Source organism: Dermacentor andersoni, chromosome 4 (genome assembly GCF_023375885.2).
Source record: "Dermacentor andersoni chromosome 4, qqDerAnde1_hic_scaffold, whole genome shotgun sequence".
In the NCBI taxonomy this organism is placed as follows: domain Eukaryota; kingdom Metazoa; phylum Arthropoda; class Arachnida; order Ixodida; family Ixodidae; genus Dermacentor; species Dermacentor andersoni.
This window is the reverse complement of record NC_092817.1, coordinates 144,619,028-144,638,519: the sequence shown is the minus strand read 5'-3', so window position 1 is coordinate 144,638,519 and position 19,492 is coordinate 144,619,028. Positions and strand designations below refer to the sequence as shown.

Here is a 19,492-nt window from a genome sequence, read left to right as displayed (position 1 = left end):
GCGATAGCAATTACATGGACACCCCAAGCGTATTTCTGCCGTCGCCGTAAGCCATAAAGTCCAGGGAAGAAAAAATCGCTGCCGCCCGCCGTATCATGTATGTGCGAGTGAAAGCGTGCAAGGGTTAACCGGCGATCGCCGCTCAATCTCGCGCACGAAAGGGAGAGAAGCGGGGAGCAAGCGCGCCGTGTTCCGTTGCGCGGAAGGCTCTGGGCGGCGAGTAGGAAGGTCGAGGGGGAGGGGGAGGGGAGGTGATGCGTTCTGCTTTGGGCGGCGCGGGAGGCCGCGCACGCCCGCCTGAGCCGCTGTATCTTGAAAGCCGCTGTGCTTTCGCAGCTTAGTTCGCGTTGATGCGAGACGCAACACGAAGGTCAGTTAGCTCGATACCGGTTCCGCGCTTCCTCACTCCAGCGTTTGGACGAGTTTTCACGGTCATCGAATGAGTTGCTTGGTAATTTAATTAGTATGCCTATGTTTCCAATCTTATGTGGCCGATAAAGCTACTATCCTTACTTCCTATTGTTGTCCACTAATATGCTATCGAAATCGAAGCTTCTGCTTTCGGGCGAAACTGCGACTTTTTTTTTTTTATGGTTTCAAAGGTTCCTTCCCGGTTCGACACCTCGCTAATCCTAGTATCAATCACCGCCACAAGGAAGTCATGCTATTCACGCTGTGAGGGGCTTAATAAGAACCAATGAAGTTTCCTCGTGCCACTCGCTCACAAACTAGAGAACTTCCTCAATCATTGGTCCTGGGTTCACTTCCTGTGCCTGGCAAAAGCAGTGAAAGAAAGATTTACAGCTGCAAAGATGATAGTCTCAAGATAAGAGCGCGCATAAATGTCGACACTGCTGCACAGCGATCTGAGCGTGAGCATTTTCAATACCGACACACTAAAAGCAAACCAGTGTATGCCTTTCGTTTCTTGAATTAACAAAAAGCTTTTGTATAGTGCATGTTTAGTTGAACATACACACCGGCCTTCTCTGCAAGACAGTTAGTTCCACATGCCAGGAGTGCATATGCGTAGAAATTAACCGCAACGTCTGGTGCGGCGAACTGACACAGACATCTCTCGCTTGTGTGCCAGCTTTGCAGGATCTAGCTTCGTAGACTTATAATGGGGTGACTTATACCCACCGTGGTTGCTCAGTGGCTATGGTGTTGGGCTGCTGAGCACGAGGTCGCTGGATCGAATCCCGGCCACGGCGGCCGCATTTCGATGGGGGCGTAAGCGAAAACACCCGCGGTGCTTAGATTTAGGTGCACGTTAAAAAACCCCAGGTGGTCAAAAATTCCGGAGTCCCCCACTACGGCGTGCCTCATAATCAGAAAGGGGTTTTGGCACGTAAAACCCCATAATTAAATTTTAATTTAAAGTGGTGACATTATTCCACGTTGTTCCAGGTCCAAATATCTTCCCAAGGATGTTCTATGTTCATATGTTCTATGACTTGGACAGGGCGAAACGCGGTAGACAAAAAAAATACTCGGTTAGAGCTACGACATGTCTTGAATGAAAATTACTCTGCATTTTGTAAAGGTTCTTAGAGGAGGAGCCAGGAAACATGCTCAATCAAGGCAAAACTTTCTTGAGTTGTCGATAACGCTGCAAACATTGATAACGCTACTAAAACAGGTCTGATGAAAAATTTGTTTGCTTATACATGCAGTTCCCTCGCGTATTGCCCACGCAGCAGCTGTGGACGCCAACTAAAGCTGTCTATTAACACGCGAGTTTTCTCCGCAGGGCATCTAAGGGCAATACAGGAAAGCCTATGAAAGTAAGGTAAAACAGGCATTGCATGGATGCAGTCAAGAAGCTTTCCAAAGCCGACACTAAGCAATTCATCCATCTGGGTCACAATTTCTGAGAACATAGATTTAAATTCTACAATAAGCTTTTGTTCTTCCAGAAACAATATATGGATAGAGTCATGTCTCGCACACAAGTTCTACGCACCGCGACCAGCATCTATGCATCACTGTTTGAAAGGGAAACTCTGGAATCAGTTACTCTAATCGGCAAGAGCCGATTAGAGTAACTGATTAGAGTAACTGAGAAGAGCTTTTTGGTGTCTTGCACATAGGCAGAACAATGATAATCATATGCCAGGATAATAAGACTTACTGCGAACAACGTTTGTACGTTTCGATCGTTCATTATTTAAATTTAATTTTAGTGTCCATTTCACCAGTAAACAGCTTCATTATATTTAGCGTATTTCTTTCGCTTTCTCTCGCAAATGTTTTGGCAAGGCGTACACTTGTACTCCAATTTCTTTACTTATATTTAAATGGTGCACTTGGTTCTTCTTGATAGAACTTTTATATTTGTCTTGTTTCTTTTTTTTTTTTTTACTACGTGTGTCGCCACTAGTACCTCTCTATCTAAATAACTCTCGAACTAGTCCCTCATGTTTGACACAAGGTTTCTCACGCACATCTTACTCTTTAGTACACGCTTATGGTCTTCGCCTGTGGCGTAGGGGCCGAGGGAAAGGCTGGAGCTGCGCATTAACAGTTTAGTAAGGCGAAGGCCTTAAGTAAAGTGCCCCTAAACCATGCAGAGGACGAAATTAGTTGTGGTGTTGCGTTGGTGCACGAGTCTGCATCGAACACGTAGCCGCGAGAATTTTCCTAAACGATGTCGTAATAGCGGAGTTAAACGCGTTTGATGTTCGAAACGCGGCCATCGCCCGTTTCGCTCTTTACAACGCTACGCTCCGTTCGTCGGCTGGCCTCTGCTCCTCGCCGAGTGCTCCTCCACATGTTACGTGACGCGTGTCACCGTTGTCGCGCTTTTCAGAACACTGTCCACTTGTAGTTACCGCGACTCCGCGTTTATCGGCTACCCGCTGTTGCTGCTGAGCCGGTCGGTGCTCCTGCGAAGCGTGCCGCTATGATCCCTGTGTTGCGCGCACGTGTGTTGCGTGCCAGGCACTATGCCGCACTAGGCACTATGCGCCAGGCAGGGCGTCATGGTGAGGCAGCCGGTATCGCGTCGTTCTGGTTTTTTTTTTTTTTTTTTTTCAGTCACCAGTCAGCGTTTTTGCAACCAAGCACCGCACACGGATGCCTTCTGGCCAATGCAAAACACTGTCGGACTCTGTTGACCGAGCCAATCAGACCGCTAAGCACGACTGTGTTATAACGCGAGTGATTTGGCACTCGCGTTGCAGGCCGTATAGTTAGCGATTCGCAGGCGCGCACAACCGAACTATCCAACGAAGAGCAGAAAGCGCACGCGCCTGCTTGCAGACTAAATAGAAGACGTAGGTCGTTCTATCAGTCGACAGTGTCTGGGCTTCGTGGCATCACCAGATGTATCCTGGTGGCGTCACAATGAGCTCTGGGGTTACCGGAATGACCCGAAGAGAAGCTTGGGTTTTCTTTTTTTTCTTTTTTTTTTTTTTTGTGGTGCGCCGGCGGCGCGTAGCGCGGGCGGCCGCGTTGGCCATCGTTGACCGTGACGGCATTCTGCTCTCGACGCGCGTGTCTACTTTAAATGTTTAAAACCTATCGGAGGTCGTTTAGTGGCGATGTAAATGGCTCATTACAATGGCTCACACCCAAAAAAAAAACCATCGGCCCGTCCTGCGGCCGTGCCAAAGTATGCCTCACAGTAGTATGCGTTACTACGTACTGCGTTGAATTTTTCCAGTGCATCTGTGTTACTTCCAGTGTATGCGTCCCAGATAGTGCACGCGTACGCAAGTCCTGGTTCTATATTGGATGTGTAAGTTAGTAACTGAGCTTCTACAGGAACTTATTTTAATTTGTGGCTAAGAAAACCAAGTTTACAGAATTACCATGCGCAGATTTGATCACTCTGCGCGTTCCGACCGAGAGGGCTAGTTATCGTTACGCCTAGGAGTTTGCATTCAATAACTTCAGAAAGTTGTTGCACTGAAAGCTGTAAAAAAGAACGGACTGCCTCTTTTTCTTGCTACTCTCATAGAAACTTATTTGTGAGCGTGAGGTTTCATAGCCCATTGAGCGCTTCATGATAAAATGTTAATGAGATTACAGTCAAGGATACATTTATGCTCACAGCTGTTTATTTCATTAAATAAAACATAATCGTCAGCAAACGATATGATTTGAAGCGGCCCGGCCCATCTGTAACTTCAACATTGTCGTTAATATATTTAGTTATTTATTTATTTCACGTACTTTCAAGGCCCGAAGGCGTTACAGAAAGGAGTGGAGTCAAAAGAAGAAGTAATGCAGTAAAAATACAAACAAGAAGTATTAACAAAAATATTAACAAAAGGCATTCTGAACAGTGGTCTTGAAGTTGGTAGAGTCGGTGATGAGTGCGATTGATGCGGGAAGGCGATTCCAGTCCGTGCTTGTCCTAGGGATGAATGAGTCACTGTACCGGTTCGTACGGCACAATGGCACCCCAATCTAGGGCTGTGTATATTTTAAGGCTGTGTATAGGTGATTTAGTATATTACTAATACTACAGTGGACCCAGTAAATCCCCTTGAGGTACCCCGAACTAATAGGTGCAGCTCCCGGGAGTAAACACCGTCGACGCGGGCAAACTGAAGGCGATTTCAGTAAGAAGCAATCCGATTAATTCTAAAAGCACGCGGACAAACGTTGAGCAGTCTATGAATTAGTTTCGAAGGAGGAACTAAGTCAAGCGCTTTCTTAAAATCTAAAAAGATGGCGGAAGTTGTCGCCTTGACGAAGACAAGCCATTTATTGAAACACTGGTTCTAGTTCGAAGCTTCCATTTATCACCCACAGTTGATCACTTACAGGTGAACCGTTGTCTTACTTAATGCTATATCTGACAATAACAGAATGCACGTCATTTGTGCACACTGAGTTAATACGGTGATCCTATATCTATATTTTTGAAAGTGTGAGCTTGTCCTCTGGTGGGGGCTGACGCAGCTATGCGTATAGTGCAAGCGCATGCAGCACAGCCGTGAATAGTAACTGCAAACTATATAGCAATTGTTGACGTCGGGAAGTTTACGCCGGCGAACAGCTCACTTTCGTATGTCCTGCCTTCACTACCCACCGTGGTGGCTGAGTGGCTGTGGCGCTTCGCTTATAAGCCTGTGATAACGGGGTCAAGACCCGGGTGCGGCGGCCGCATTTTTTTGGAGGCGAAATGCAAAAACGTCCGTGTATCATGCATTGGGTGCACGTTAAGAGCCCTCCAGGTGGCCCAAATTAATCTGTACTCTCTCACTACAGCTTGCTTCATAACCATATCGAGATTTTCACAAGTAAAGCTCTACAATTAATCAATAAATTTTGTTTTCCTTGGCGCGAGCCACACAGCCTCGCTAGTTCTTTTTTTTTTTCAGTCTAGATCATTTGATTTCCCTGGACGGCTGTGCTATCACGCTATCATGTTAAACTAACTCACATATACTGTACCGCGAAAACTGTCTTGCTTTGCGTCGATGAGCATTTTCCATCGGATTATTACAGTTATCAAGTTATCACTTGGCGCCGGGTGCGGCTACTGCATTCGATATTTCGCGTACGTTGCATGCGATTCTATAGCGACAGGGTCTGGTGCAATCGAATTGCGCATGCGACGCCAATAGGTTTGTACCTTTCCTGGTGTACGGGAGCCGCAGCAATTGCTCTGGAATGGACGTTGGTAAACGTAGGATTAGTAGATAGACTCGACCCTGTAGTACAGTTTGACGCCTGTGTTCACCAGTAGGGTTGTGTAATACTGTGGCGTAATTTGTATTCCAGGGCAGTGGTTCGTCCTATAAAAAAATATAGACTCTTAACTCACATTTCAGGCAGAGTTTCTTGTCGTTCACCATCGCTACAGCAGGAAAATACTTTTAGAAAAGGCCTACAAGAGAAACAGTTCGCAGGGTGAAGGCGCGCAAAAAAAGCAGAATAGCCGCCGGACGTTTGAAATGCGAGACTGAGAAGGCTCCTTACAAGAGGTAATAACATGTACCGTAACTCGTTTGCGCGTACAGTCCCCGCGCTTCGTCAAGTGAACGCACCTGTTGCTAACTTAGTCTCCGTTCTCTGTCCGTTCTATTTCCCTCCACCTCCTTTTTTTTTTCTTTTTTCTCTCTTTCGATTAGGCATTCCCGTGCAGTCGCGACTTGCACAAGACAGCGGGACTGCCAGGAGAGCGAGAGAAATCGAGCAAAGCGCGCTACGCAAGTGCGTCATTGAGGCACGTGCAACGCAAGGCTTGTCGCATGATTGTCAAGGCTGCGCGCTCAATAGAAGAAGAAATTGGCAAACTAGCACTGCGTCAAACGTGCCTTCACCACGGCTGTAGTAGACTATCACGTAATCTTACTTCTCCTTAGCGAAATACTGGTTCAGAGCATCTATATTCCGCTCAAGGTTGCCGTATATCCGCTAAGAATAAATAATATGTTATGTTCATTTTAGTGCGCTGAGCCGATTTCGATTTGGCCAGTAACCAGGTTAAGCTAGGCATTGAGAATCCGGTTTCACTTGTGACACTTAAAAACATGGTTCTACCTCCTATAATTGCTGAAAAGTTCTTTGCCAGTTTTTTCACGCAACTGATCACGTGCAATTTGTTCTGTTTGCCTGTTTTCACTGCTACTACTTCATTGTTCACGTTGTGCAATGCCCTTCCCCTCGATTGTATTTCTCGACCTTTTTTAAGTTCAATCAATGCTGCGCTATATTTTTTGTGTTGCATTCATTCCACTTCTGCATGGAATGCACCGCAAGAGGCAACCTCCTCGGGGTCCTGTAAGGTATCTTAACATGCTCCACTAATCTCTCGATAGCATCACGTTCCAAAGCCTCGGGGACACAAATGAAGAAAGAGAAAGTTTTACTTATAAGATGGAAGCACGCACAACTTTTATAGCTCACAATAAAGAAACGAAGGGCCGAAACTCCCAACAGGTAAAATGTCATAAAGCGCTTAGCATATATATCTTTTTTTTTTTTTTTTGTAATCAGTACTTGTGAAGCATGTACTTTACCCTCTAAACCAAGACTGCCGTTTTTCGAAAGATAAGCAACACCAAAAAGCACCGCGCACACGATGACGATCTGCCCATTATTTTCGTTCGTACTACCAATCTTGTGTTTGGTAAACGAAAGAAATGTTGTAGTAGCGCTTTTTTTCCGGCGTAATTTGGCCGCCAGCGCGCTTGCCCACGTTCCAACGCGTCCTGTTCGGAAGCTTCTCGCAGTTTTGAGCCCTCAAGCTATCGCCTTCGTTCTAACTGCGCCTCGCTAAAGCCAAATGTAAACGGGCCAAGTGTCTCAACGCATTCACCTGCCCACGATGCACTCATTACGGTGTTCTGTGCCACTTGCCAATGCATGCGCCCTTGGCGTAATGGTTTCAATATAGGGTTTCTCTGCCTAGATGTCGCGTGTTCTAACCGTGCCGTCAGACAGTTTTAATGATGTTTGTTGAGTTATTTGTAAAATAATAGTTCGTTTAAAGCGATGAGTTGACAAAGTCACGACGCGGTTTGACGCCAGAAGGACGAAATTTGGGCAAATATACGGCAGTTGCTTAGTGGCTTGAGTGTTGCGCTGCTAAGCATGGAGGGGGGACCATATAACTGGACTGGACCATATAATCTTATACAATTATTACGACAGGCAGCTCTGGCACTGAAATTGTTCGGCCACCATGGGGAACGATGGGTATTATCGGTGTATATATAGTGCATGGGTTTGTCCGATCTTGGTGCTCCTGGATTCAGGCGTTCTTGTGGCTTTGTTTACTATGCTTTATCTACCTACATTGCCCGACATTGCCGAGCAGTGTGTACTTTTTGACGTGCAGAAGACTCTGCGAACTCGCCTAATCGCTACTAATTGCAGCTGGACCTGTCGACGTGGCCAAAGGGAAACGCGCTCGATTGCCAGTGAGAAATTTATAAGCGCGTTCTATGCCGCGTGTCCATACATGCGCTTTATGGGCCTTCGCGATCAGAATGATGTGTTCCTTCGCACAGTCATGAAAGTGCTTTTATGTCGTCACCTTCCAGGGTTTGTTGTATGCTCGTGTGAAGCAATGCATGGTGCCGTTAAAGGTTACCTGCGAGAAGTCATGCTTGCGCACAGAATGTTGCATGTGTGGTTTTCTGTGCAGTATCTCGCCAATATTACTAGGAAAGAACTGTATAAGGACCTTATTGACACTATGCTCCCTGTAGCGATTTACCGTATGTCAAACCATGGAGGCCCAGGAGATGTCCTAAAAAGGGTTAAAAGAGTGCCAGTACACCCTCCGGTAAAAACAATTTTTTTTTATAACTGCACACTAACACATTATCAGTTAAAACATGGATGTATAACAGGGGTATTTTGTCCCGTGGTCCATTAACTGCTTCTTGTGCAAGAAACCTGAAACAATAGAGCATGCGTTTATAGATTGCTGGGACCCCATATTTTTCTGGGATGTGCTACAAAGGACTTTAAAGAAAGAGCTACATTTAGATCCACATGGAATAAGATTCTTACCGGTAGAAACAGAGGCTTTTCCGTATGACGCTATAATGCACGTGGGCCTCCACAGTTTGTGGAAAGCTAGAGCGCAGTTCAACAATGCTGATGTCAATTGGCGACCTACACGTGAGCACTTCATTGAATCTGTAGTACGGCTCAGGGATGTCCATCGGGCACTCCCTGAACAACCAACATGGATTGACATGCTAGATAAGCTTGCAGTATTGAAAAAATTTTAATATGTCGTGCCAGCAAAATCCTTGTTGACATGTTTGCTTTTTTGTGTATTGTTTGTGTATGTCAAAGCCGGCAGTAAAGACAAAAAAAGCGCCTGTGGCGTAATGGTTTTGATAGCGGGCCTCTGTGCTAGAGATCCTAGGCTCAAATCCTGCAATCATACAAGCTTAATAATGTTCATTTAACTATTTATTATACCGTACATTGTTGAAAATGAGCATACAAAGACACAAACTCGTTTGAATCGAGAAGGACGAAATTTGGGCCAACCCATGTACTGAATCATCATTCCCATGCTATCTCAACCACCCCGCTCGCAGCTCCCGTAGACACTAGCGCCCCAGTTCCCTCTAGTAATTATTGCGTGAAAATCTGGAGCTTGGTCTTTGGGCGGGTGCAAGGAGGTACAGAGAAAAATGTCAGGGTGGAGATTATTTCATAAAGGTGAAGGCGGTCACAGCGACCTTGTAAGGGCAATTACCGGAAGCATTTCGCGGAGAGCAGGAAGCGTGTTTTTTTTTTTCTCACCTTCAATTTATTTCGCAAGGACAATTTTACTGTACAGCTGCTTCTCGATGTATTTGTCTGTGTCGCTGGTTTTAGGATGAAGCCTGAAGGTCTTGGCAACTTGTATGAGAGGTTATGATATCACTACTGAGCCAATTGGCTATATTTTAGCCCGAAACAAGAATATATTAAAGTGGAGCTCCCTTTCCCACTTCTCCCGACTTTCCGGGCGCTGCTGCTGTGGTCTTGCTCGCGCGCGCCGCTGTGTTTCTCGCAACGCCACCAGATGGTGCTCGCCTCCGCGCATTCCTAAGCGCACAGCCACAGGGCTAGACTAGGTTCCCGTTAGGCTGATAAATGAACTAGGACCTAAATGTAAGGAAGCTCTGGTGAAAGCAGTGGGAAAAACTTTAAAAGATAGACGAATACTAGACAGTTGGTGACAAGGTATAATGAATTTAATTTATAAAGGTAAGGAGGAGAAAGACAGAATTCACTCGTTTAGATCGTTGACCATTGCACCGGTAATATACAGGCTAGCAATGCAGGCAATCAAATTAAAGCTTCAAGCATGGGCGGAGAATAATGGCATTTTGGGAGAGCTTCAGAATGGCTTCAGAATAGGTAGGCGTTTGGATGATAACTTGTTTGTTCTTACTCAGTGTATTGAAATATCAAAAGCAGAAAGCAGACGGTTGTATGTGGCCTTTTTAGACATTACAGGAGCTTACGACAACGTAGACCGCAACATTTTGTGGGATATTCTGGAAAGGGAAGGCTTAGGTAACGATTGTCTACAGCTTTTGAGAGACATTTACCTAGAAAATACCGTTTGCGTTGAATCGGAAGGGATGAGGAGCGAGGAGAAAGTTCATATCAACAAGGGACTGAGGCAGGGGTGCCCTTTATCCCCGCTGCTGATTATGATGTACATGGTGAGGATAGAGAGGGCGCTAGAAGGAAGTAATATCGGTTTTATTCTCTCATACAAACAGGAGGCTACAGTAGTAGAGCTGCAACTCCCAGGTTTATTTTATGCGGATGACATTGTGTTGCTAGCTAACAAGCAAAGTGATTTGCAACGTTTGGCTAATATCTATGGACAGGAAGGCAACAATCTAGGTTTGAAATTAAGTGTTAGAAAATCAGGTGTTATGGTATTCAATGAAAACAGCGAACAGACGGTGGAGATACAGGACCAAGAAATACCTCGGGTAACAGAATATAAATACCTTGGTATATGGATAAACGAACGCAATGGATATATGGAAACACAGGAAGAAACCATAACAGTATAGGGGAAGAGAAATGCAGCCATAATGAAGCACAGAGCGCTATGGGGATACAATAGATACGAGGTCCTCCGAGGTATGTGGAAAGGTATAATGGTTCCAGGACTTACTTTTGGAAATGCGGTTGTTTGCTATAAATCAGGGGTACAATCACGACTCGACGGGAAGCAAAGGTCAATGGGTCGCCTCGCATTGGGCGCTCACGGGAGGACTACAAATGAAGCTGTGCAGGGTGATATGGGCTGGACTAGTTTTGAAGTGAGGGAAGCTCGCAGTAAAATTGAGTATGAAGAATGACTCAGGAATATGGAAAAAATTAAATGGGCTGGGAGAGTGTTCAGGTATCTGTACAGGAAAAACATTGATTCACAGTGGAGGAAAAGAACTAGGAAGCTTACCAGCAAGTATGCGGCCTGTAGGGTGGACAACACAACAACAAAGAAAGTCAAGCAGAAAGTCAGAGAGGCTGAATTAATCTCATGGGTGGCTGCAATGGAAAAGAAACCTGCCATGAGTAATTACTTAAGAGGAAAAAACGAAATCAGGAAAGAAACCATTTATGATAACTCAAAGGGAAGCTCATTACTTTTCGAAGCGAGATCGGGATACCTTAGAACACGCACCTATAAAGCGAGATATAAGAAGGAAGAAGAAGCATGTGCTTGCTGCGGTAAAGCTAGGGAAACTACGGAGCATGTTTTATTAGAAAGTGAAGACGTCTACCCAGCGGTTGATTTAGGCACCACTGGCCTCCTTGAAGCCCTTGGGTTCAGTGGGAGCAGTGGTAAAGCAAACATGTCCGCAATAGACATTAGTAAGAGGCGACTGGAGGATTGGTGGAAGAAAAGTAGGGAAACGACAAAAGACGGAGACGTACAAAAGCACAGTTCGCAATAGGGGATCAGAAAATTTGGGCGTGGTAGTTCATAGAGTTTTTTTTTCTTTTTTGCATTGTTTAACCTGGGTAGGATATTAGGCAGCATAGTAGCAAGAGCTTGGTGGCGCAACCCACCGCCCCGTTCCAAAGGGGACGCTCATAACATCCATCCATCCATCCATGCTTTTTCGGCATTACAGGAGCGTATGACAACGTGGACCGCAACATTTTATGGAATTTTCGGGAAGATGGGTGACGAGTTGGGCTTGGGCGACGATTGTATGCAGCTTTTTAGAGATTTACCTAGAAAATACCGTTTGCATTGAATGGGAAGGGATGACGAGCGAGGAGAAAATTGACATCAACAAAGGTGTAATGGTTTCAGGACTTACATTTGGAAATTTGGTTGTCTGCTTGAAATCAGGGGTACAATGAGGACTCGATGGCAACCAAAGGTCACTGGGACGCCTCGCATTGGGCGCTCACGACAGGACTACAAATGAAGCTGCGCAGGGTGACACGTGCTTTGAATTGAGAGCTCAGAGTAAAATTCATTATGAAGAGTGACTGAGTAATATGGAAGAAGGTAAATGGGCTGGAAAAGTGTTGAGGTATTTTTACAGGAAGAACATTGATTCACAGTGGAGGAAAAGAACTAGAAAGCTTACCAGCAGCAAGTATGCGAGCTGTATTGCGGGTAACATGGCAACAGAAAACATCAAGCGGTGAGTCAGAGAGGCTGAGACAATCTTATGGGTGGCGACAATGGAAAAGAAACCTGCCATGAGTAACTGCTTTAGTGGAAAAAAAATGAAATCAGGAAAGAAACAATTGATGGTAACTCAAAGGGAAGCTCATTATTTTTCGAAGCGAGGTCAGGATGCCTTAGAATACCCACTGATAAAGCGAGGTATAAGACGGAAAAAGAAGCATGTGCTTGCTGCGGTAAAGCTAGGGAAACGATGGAACACGTTTTATTGGAACGTGAAGATATCTGCCCAGCGGTCGATTTAGGCGTCTCCGGCCTCCTTGAAGCCCTTGGTTTAAGCGAGAGCAGAGGGAAAGTAAACATGTCCGCAAAAAAGATTAGTAAGAGGCAATTGGAAGATTGGTGAAAGAAAAGTATGGAAACGACAAACAGCGGATGCGTGCAAAAACAAAGTTCACAATCGGGGTTTAGAAAGTTTGGTTATGGGAATACATCACGCTTTTTTTTCCTTTCCTTCTTTTCTTTTTTAACATACGTAGGAAATTAGGCAGTGTAATAGCCAAAGCTTGGTGGCGCAACCCACCGCCCCGTTCCAAAGGGGACGCTCATTGCATCGATCCATCCATGCATCCCGGACAGTGAGGCCGTGGTAGCGTTTCACAATTTGTGTGTATGGCACGCGTTGTGCTTGCTTTCCTATGCTACAAAAGTACAGATGCTGGGCAGTGGAGGTCACGTGCTGGGCTGTAATAGTGTAAACAGTACAATCGTCCATAGCCTGAACAGAGCGCTTGGAGCGGGCGTCTCAACAGCGTGATGACCACGTATGCAAAAGGAGCACTTAAACACGTGCCAGCTAAATGGCTACAAACCGTGCACTCAGCCTCGAGGACACCCCGACCCGAAAGACGCGTATACAATGTATACATACTCTTATAATAATTAATTGAATTACGTACAGCCTCATTATTCAATTAAAGTTTAACACTTCTGCCACAATGCGATGTTCCATGTCAGGGAATGATAATGCTCAGTTGACCCTGTCAGACATTACCAACAACACACACGCCTTAGGCAAACATGTCTCCCTGCGTGATCTGTGTGCTACGCGGGCAAGCAGCAGTAGTGCACGCAAGGCAACGTTTAACGTCAACTCACCACTCTCGTATACTCTAAACTACTCTAAACGCTTAAGAAATCCTACATTCGCCGCCAACATCACCGCTAATTAGCGTCAGTCAAAGCAAACAGCATACAAAGCTTCGCTTACATCGACTGCCAGACTGCGCGAGATCTGCAGATATTTTTGTTTTCCAATTAGCCTAACATTTATATTAAAAGATCAAAACTAGTCGAACCGTGACTGCACTTAATTTAGTTCAGCACGTTTTCAAGGGTGAAGTCGGGGCAAGCGCACTGGCTTTACCTCCGCTGGTAAGAATGGGCGAGTGCTGCCACTCTAGAATTTTTTCACAACCTCCTTGGGCGGATGCCTGTCTCAAGGAGGTTCTAAAGGAGGTTCTAAACAAATTCTGGAGTGGCAGCCTTCGCAGATTTTTACGAGCAGAGGTGAAGTCAGCGCTTGCCCCGACTTCACCCTTGAAAACGGGCTGAACTAAGTTGACAGCAGTCACAGGTGAACTAGTTTTGATACCTTAATATAAATTTTAGGCTAATTGGAAAACAATTGATTCTTGTTGCGGGCGAAAATATAGCAATTGTTTGAGTAGTGACATCATAATTTTTCGCACAAGTTCTCAAGACCTTCAAGTTTCATCCTAAAACTAGCGACACCGACACACACACTTCGAGAAGCATCTGTACGGCAAAATTGGCCTTGTGAAAGACATTGGAAGTGAGAGAAAACGCTTCCTGTTCTCAGCCAAATGCTAGCGTTAATCGATTCCTCTAGTAAGATGACGGCGACCGGCTTCACATTTAGTGCATCACCTCCACTCCAGGATATTTGTTTAAAGCTTCCTTGGTGTGTCGGCGGCTGCCTGACCAAATATCCCGTCGGACATTCGGGCCCACAAGTGGCGGTAGGCGTACGGAAGTTTCTGCATTCAAGGAAATTCACCTACGCAAGTCTAGATGTCACTACGGCTTCTTGGGACACGAAACAGAAGGACGAACAAAACGAAGCAGAAGATTACCCCGGATCACCTAGCCAAGATATGCTACGCAATATAAAGAAAAGCCACAGTTTCGCTCGATTTCGGGGGTATTTCGTTAGACTGAGGTATCGCAATCAATGCTTCGTTGAAAGGTGAAGCATTGAAAGTGATGTCAAATTATTATACCGCTATACGAAGTTAGCTAAGTAGTTTTACCAGGTACACTGCTGAAAACACTTCCTTACTGACTAACTTAACAAACATGCTGTCATGCACGCACAGGCAAACACGAACGCATCTCACTCGATACCACGGATACTCGCTGTCAGAAAGCTGGCGTAATGAATGAAGAGTGGCAGCAGCGGCGAGCGACGTTCATGCTGCCTCTCACTTGAACGCGAACTAAGCAATGACAACACAGCGCACACGAAACCATCAGCCCTCAGCGCGCCTAGGCCATGAACCGACCGCTAATCGCTTTCAAGACACTGCAAGGCCCGCGCCCGTTTCAGCGAACACTTTCGAAAATTCCTAAAGGTTAACTGTTGGAGATAACACAATTCTAGTTCATGTGGTGGTCTACACAAAGCGGAAGACAGTACCTGCACAAAAAGTTTTTAGTGCATAATCGACTAAATAACAAACGCTCACTAATTAGTTTTTAACTGATTATCTTATGACGCATATAGCAATTTACAATTTCTAGCCGTGCATTTCGCAAGGCAGATCCACTTGGAACGAATTCTCAGTATGACGCCGGTAACGAGATATTATTTCGCAAACTTTGCGTAGAAATGCATTGGCATTCAAGTTACTTTCGTGCTTGACTGCATAAAACGACGTTTTGATAACAAAACATCTCGTTCGAATAAACTGTTTCAGCCTGACCTCGCCGTTTCAGTGTGAGGCGGTGAAACAGAGATTGATACAGTAGGCGTGGTTTCTGACCGAACATCGTTCGTCTGTCAGTGGTTGTCTCAGTCGCAAAGCTCATGTTAATCAAATCAAGGTCGAAGGTTATATACGATGCTTGTCGAGGGCAAAATGGGGCATACAGGTGCATGCACAGAGAAGTTAGAGGCCTATCTTTTTAGATTAAAAGTTTCTCTACATTTTGAGTCACAGAGGCCCATACGCACCCTGGAGGATTAGGCAAGAACGAGCCCACATCCAGTTCATGGCACACACCAAATAGCTATTGAAACGGAGACCAAGGAAATCAAGTATTTCTTGAGTTTAATGGACTATACCATTAAGAGGTCGGTGCTCTTTAGAGATACCTATGAGGTGACTTTAGGAATTCACGTTTTATGTAGGAAATTATTTTTTGTTGCACAGAACCGATGGGCGCTTAATTGCACAACAATGTCGGTTAGCCTACAGAGGACATATATGCTCATTCGCTGCTACCTGCATTCGGTGCACATATAACCTTTTATAAATACTCGTGTATACGCAAATATGTACACCGAGGTGCCGAACGACCCAACAACAGCAGCCACGCGAAAAGGCAACGTAAGGAACGCATCGCTTGTTTATGAACAGACCTCTCAAACGCAAGTGTAGTGGCAGCTCTATTGGATCTATAGATCCAGCGAAACTTCGCGATCTGAACGCACGGTAAAGCTTTCTAACTGACACTCATGTCGCTTAACGTGTTTATCTAAGATTAAACTTTATGCAGCCCTGTTACGTTTTTTCTTGAACGTTCGTTCAGACTAAACGCGATGCTTCTCCAACTTAGAATCCTCGTAGACTCTGCCTAATTAACAGCTATGTAGAATCGTGCTACGCGATAAATGACGCAGCGATAATATTACTTCCTATTATTTGCGTAATTTCTTAATTCGCTGAAACAATGCACGACACTGACACTCTTTCGCACAAACTATACACTACCTTCACTTACATAACACTGTCTCGCTTTTTCCTCACCGCGCTTGCACCAGTCTGTGCAACAGCTTAGATGTGCGGTGTTTAGATGAAGCAGCGCCTGCATTGAATAATGTATAATTCTAAGCCGTCTTCCTAAAGAAATGCAACGAGCCTGCAGAGTCAGTAGTAAGTGAGAGTGATATTTCAAATGTTAAACGCTTACTAACTGTTCAATTCGAAAATCATTCACTTGTATCAGACCATCGGTGAACCTTACCGTTTGACTGTCTTCAAAAAGCACTCATGGAAGGACTGCGGCCAGCACGCAGAACTTGGCACGCATCAAATCGTAATAAGCTTCGAAGAGGCTAGCGATGCCCGAAGGTAGCGGGACACTACGAGCTTTCGAAGGGCAGCTTCGCTTTCGTCTGGGTCAAGCCTACGTCAACCTAGAGCAAAGCTAATCGATAAAAGGAAAAGAACGCTTCTGGATACTCCTTATGAGAGAGCGGCTGTCGCCTTCACTGGAACTCGCTCGTCGCCTGTGGCGAAACGGCTTGCGTCACACGCATTGTAATGAGGCAACACGTGGCGCTTTCGGCGCGTTCAATGACGCGCTCCGTGATCGAGGCGGTCAAAGCGGCGCGACTGTTGCCGGGATCTTTCCATAAAAACCTGGCGTAACACGACCCAAAGATAATTACAAAGCGTTTCGAGTACAGGCGAAGTTACGCGCGCGGAATCAGACCTTGACAATGTCACAGGCACGCACGGGACTTTTTGGCGGCCCGTTGTACACCCTTGACCATTCAGTGCACCTTCGGAAACTGCCTAGCTGATCTGGGTGGAACAAACTTGACGGCGTTGCTTCTGGCTGGGAATGACTTATACAAACGCCTGCTGTTTTTTTAATGCGAAAGCATTATGTGCTTTCTGTCATCAAGCGGAAAATGCGGCGTCCGGCGTAAGCATCCGATGGTACCAAAAGCCACGTGACCAAGTGATGACGTCACTTTCCCGGTGCTGGACCTGCTGCGGCTCGCGGTGCGAAATCCGGACGCCGCGGCCCGGACCCAATAAATTGGCTTTGCCCAATTCGAAAATGGAGTTGACCCACCTTCAGAACCGTCGTGGCCAACTCCCAAAATTGACTTGGCCCGATTCGAAAAATGAGTTCCCCCACTTTCAAAACCGACCTGGCCCACTCCCAAATTGACTTGGCCCACCACCAAAATTTGGGAGGCCCACCCCCGAAATTGACTTTGCCCAATTCAGAAATTCAGTTGAACCACTTTCAAAACCGACCTAGCCCACAACCTAAATTGGCTTGGCCGACCCTCAAAATTTGTTTGGCCCACCCCCAAAATTGTCTTTACCCAACCTAAAAATTCAGTTGACCCACGTTCAAAACCGATCGAGCCGACTCGCAATATTGGCTAGGCCCACCCTCGAAATTGGCTTTCCCCAATTCGAGCACATGACCAAGTGAAAAGTATAGCGCGGAAGTCTCCTTACGTGCATGCTGCTTCCGTATTCAATGCACGTAAGGAGACCGAAGTGCATCTGTAACTTTCGTATCGGTGTAATGGACAATGCTTCGTGCAACTTTTGTTATTGCGATGAGTCTCATAGAACGCATCCTCATTAACCACCCTTCTTTTCAGGATGAAAGACGTGGCGAGCCGTTTCCAACCGGCTGGAAGATAACGTTTTCATAGGAGAGGAGAAGACAATACACTTACGCGAATTTGCAAATTCGCAGCCTAATTTGCAGGGAGGTTGTTTCTTTTGACGCCGTGGCCTAACAATTTCAGATGGCTGCAATTAAACCACATACTTTATACCGACCCGTTTAAAGAGTAAATACGAGATTTTTTTAAAAACATTGCTCGCCTTACGCATATGACGCCGCTTATGCATTTGAAATGCGAAGCTGATGGCAGGTTAAGTTCTCTCAGAACATTGTGCAAAATTTCTACTTTATTCATACGAGTACCTGTAAGATACGCTTCTTATGCTTGGTAATGCTTCCACAAGTATTTTTTGGTAACGGCTGTAAATAAAGTACGCACTTCGAACTCTGATTGCACATCATCCAAAATATGCCCCCTACTTCAACCAAATAGAAAGAACGTGCCTCGTTTAGTTCACAGAAGAGGCCAGAAAAACCAAGCACATGCCTCGTATAACGCATGAATATTGGGGGGAAGCGGAGTAAACAATAATTATTTGCGAAGCTCATAATTAAGTTACCAGCTTCAAGCTTTCGGTTCACATCGCCAGTAGCATGATCGCCTCCTCTCTAATTAAAAACGTGTTCCCAATTCTCCTTTTCCCGAGCCAGTCGGCTAACTTTGTAAGCGCTTTAAGTAACGCCTCTCAGCAGGCAAGAACACAAGGGGTGAGCAATCTTTATTTAGCACCTAATAATCCAAATACTTGCAAATATACCTGCACATAACTCACATTAGGTCCCCTATTTTATGCAAATATCGGCGCTACGACATAAGATGCTGTGGCCAACGACACTACAAAAACGACAGATACAGGACAATAGAACAAACGTGGAAATCCTATGCACACGGGGCACACCGGCATGCACTGGGGCAACTCAGCCGCTCGCGCAGCTGCCACGCATATAGATGGGCTTGATTACACGCGCAGCAGACCCCACCCAAGTCCATCGCCACGTGCCGCGGCCCGAAATTCTTGCCTAGAGATTTGGGCAGAAGGCTCTTCTGGCACAGCACTGATGTATTACACTCGCAGCAAAGTTATAGCTAACAGCAAACAGAGACCATTATAAGCTGCACCAGTGCACGTGTTTGACGACAGGGGTGGGCCAGCAAACTCGCACGCAAGACGTTTCATTTATTTATTTTTTTCAACAAGGTTATGGCCAACGTAGCATACACACCGCCACATACTTGACAAATGTTATCAAGCCAAACAGACTACGACTGTGAACAGTTATACCCGACACATACATTGTCAGGAGTCATGCAGACGTGGCTTGCAACACTTAATTTGGAGCTGGGCAACGTTTTCACAAGGGTGGTGCAACATCCTACTCTTACTGCACGGAGACATTAGAACCCTACGAAATCCAGCGCTAACTAACCCTGTTATAAGTGGCATATAAGTGTCTTGTTTCAGAGTAGGAGAAGTTGATCAACCTGTGCAAAAGCGAAGGAACTGAACATGCACCTAGAAGTTCACGACTCTACATAAACCGGAAGGCCAAAAACTCAGATGAACATGTACATCAGTGAACAATCCGGAAAACTAGGTTCCTTTCCCAGTTAATCCGTAACAGTGGCCGAAAGCCGTCCTCTTTCATTAAAAAAAAGTTTAATTCACTCATTTATTTATTTAATAGTCTAAATATAAACTCGGTGAATGGTCTACCTCT

General features: G+C 45.5%; 1 protein-coding gene across 1 annotated transcript in view; it reads right to left on the bottom strand.

Moving 5' to 3' along the window:
- LOC126537868 (putative fatty acyl-CoA reductase CG5065) overlaps nt 1-16,513 on the bottom strand; it is a 70,777-nt gene extending 54,264 nt beyond the window's left edge. The window contains exon 1 of the mRNA XM_050184965.2: nt 16,358-16,513. The gene's annotated coding sequence lies outside the window, so the exon portion shown is untranslated. The remainder of the gene's footprint in view (nt 1-16,357) is intronic.
- Nucleotides 16,514-19,492: the final 2,979 nt, after the last annotated feature.